Raw genomic sequence first — 2,887 nt, 5'->3', positions numbered from 1 at the left:
TATATATATATATATACATACGCACATATATATATTAAATATATATTTATATATATCTACACATACATACATGCACACACACACACACACACACACACACACACACACACACACATATATATATATATATATATATATATGAGCATATATACGTACACACGTCTCTTTTTGCATATATTTATATCTGCCTATATCCACATATACGTACACGAGACAGAAGAATATACACATACATGGACATATAGAATTAGAGAGGCTCGGAAAATAATTTATGATCGATAAATAAATAAATATATAAATAAAAAACACTGCTGTGAAAAAAATATAATAGTGTTTTAAAAAAATATTTACAGCTAAAGAAATAATAAATAAACAAAATAAACACTGATGAAACCAGCATGAAAAAATGCAAACAAATATGAAAGTCAATGAGAATGCAAAGCAAATGAAAGGATAGAAGCGCGTTGATGGGTGCGTATGTTCTACCAAAGTTTGAACGAAACAAGCGTATAACATTTATATCATCACGAACCACATACAGAAAGAGACTCAAACAGAAGCACGTATTTAAACACGGAAATACACATATGTATACACGCTCACAGTCACACACACACATACACAAAAGCATACGTGAGCGTGTAGAGAGAAAGCATACGTGTGTATATACACTCAAACAGTGACACACGGCAACATGAAAAAAAAAAAAGGAAAACATTTCAATAAATAAAATTGAAGAAAACTGGTATGAATACGAGATGGCGTCATGTGTGAGAATACCATTCTACATTTTAGCAATAAATGAAATTATTTGTTAAAAGTCGCGAAACACTATAAAAAATAAATAAAACTATAGTTTAATCATTATTTTATTTTCATTTGCAATTTTTCTCAAAAATTTATTTTAAATTAACACAGCCATGTCTGCTCCAATCTATCTATCTATCTATCTATCTATCTATCTATCTATCTATCTATCTATCTATCTATCTATCTACCTATCTATCTATCTACATATAAATATGGACGTCTATATATATGTGTATATATGTATATATACATATTATACATATATGAATCCACATGTTTAGCATTTTCATACAATGCAGAAAAACTTTCATGGATATTCATGCATAGACATAGAATATACATATAAACAAAAATACCTACATGTAAGAATACACTTAAACATATATATGCTTGTGAATGTATGTGTGTGTATGTAGAAATATACATACAGGGGTTGGACAAAATAATGGAAACACCTAGCATCATAGAATCATAATTTTGAAATATCTATAAAATCATCAAAAGCTTGATTATTTTTATCTTTAATTCAATTTATTATCAGTGTTACTTAATATGTTTTGCTAACATTGCTGTTTCTTCTCAGATATTATCAGAAAAAGGTAATTAAACTTCATTAAAATAACATAACTATCGGACTTTCAAAGAGGTCAAATTGTTGGTGCTCGTATGGCAGGCGCTGGAGTAACGAAAACAGCCGAAATGTTTGGTGTATCAAGAAGTACTGTCTCGCTCCTCGTCGAAACAAAACTCCGTAAGAAAAACAAAACTTCCACTTACGCGAATTGTTAAAAAGGATCACCAAAGTGCAGCTCCCAAAATTGCTGCAGAGCTTAATGACCACCTCGAGAACCCAGTTTCCACAAAGACTGTTCACCGGGAGCTGCACAAAGGTGGATTTCACAGGAGGGCTGCAATCAGAAAACCACTACTTTCCGTGCAGATAAAGATAAGTATGGTATTTGATACTTTTTAAGACATATACGCATTTCGATAAAATACCATAGTGGTGACATCGTTACAGCTGAAACATTATATAATCTTGTAATCCATCTATTCAGTGCTTAGCAAGAAATATAATGAAGGGCATTAAACGCTCAATGTATAATTTACGGATACCCAAATTATCAATAACATCACAAGCGGAGCTATTTCTGGGGACGACGCAGGATATGTAGGTGACATACCATAGTACACAAATCTTCTCAATGTACTAGAATGTATCTCGTTATTCTATTTCATTATAGAATTCATATTTTTCGATGAGACTGTGTATTTTAAGGGACCCCCACCTATCATCTTTAGCATCTTTAACAACTACATGGAAGCATCATATTTCACGAAGATATTTTGTCGTCAGCCTATCACTTTACAGTGTCAGAATGATCAAGTAGCAAAAGAAAAAAATGAGAAAAGTACGATACACACAAGAAAAACCATCCACACAAAACAACAAAGAATATGCTATGCAGCGACATGTTGATTAGTTTTGCACGATTCAAAATGGCGGCTGAGTATGACAGTAGAAGAGGAAGTGGAGAAAAAAAAAACCCAAAGTTAGTGATATGGGAGAAGTACGATATGACTTCAACTAATACCACCTCCACATCCTCTCACTGTATCCGTTATTCCTTAAGGTAGTTTGTGTTAATTCCATCGTTAGCATACCAACATCTCTACCTTGAAGGGGTTAATTCGAAATAAATCATGTGCTTTGGTGTTATTTTTGTTGTGTTGCTGTGAATTTTGTAGCAAATGGATTTTTGTTTTTTTGTTTATCGCAGTCGATGTAGATGTTCCTTTATTATTTAGATGTCATATTTTCTCATCCGGATTGTTGTTAAGACGTAAATATATGTATGTGTGTATGTATGTATGTATGTATGTATGTATGCACACATAAGTACATATATACCTACATGTAAGTATAAATATATATAATTACATATAAATGTACATATATATCTATATACATACATAAATAGACATTGGCATATATACATATATATACACACACATATGCATATATATATATATATATATATATATATATATATATATATATATATATATATATATA

This window comes from Octopus bimaculoides, chromosome 27, assembly GCF_001194135.2.
Source record: "Octopus bimaculoides isolate UCB-OBI-ISO-001 chromosome 27, ASM119413v2, whole genome shotgun sequence".
Taxonomy (NCBI): Eukaryota; Metazoa; Mollusca; class Cephalopoda; order Octopoda; family Octopodidae; genus Octopus; species Octopus bimaculoides.
The sequence above is the reverse complement of the archived record's forward strand: the minus strand, read 5'-3'. Positions refer to the sequence as shown.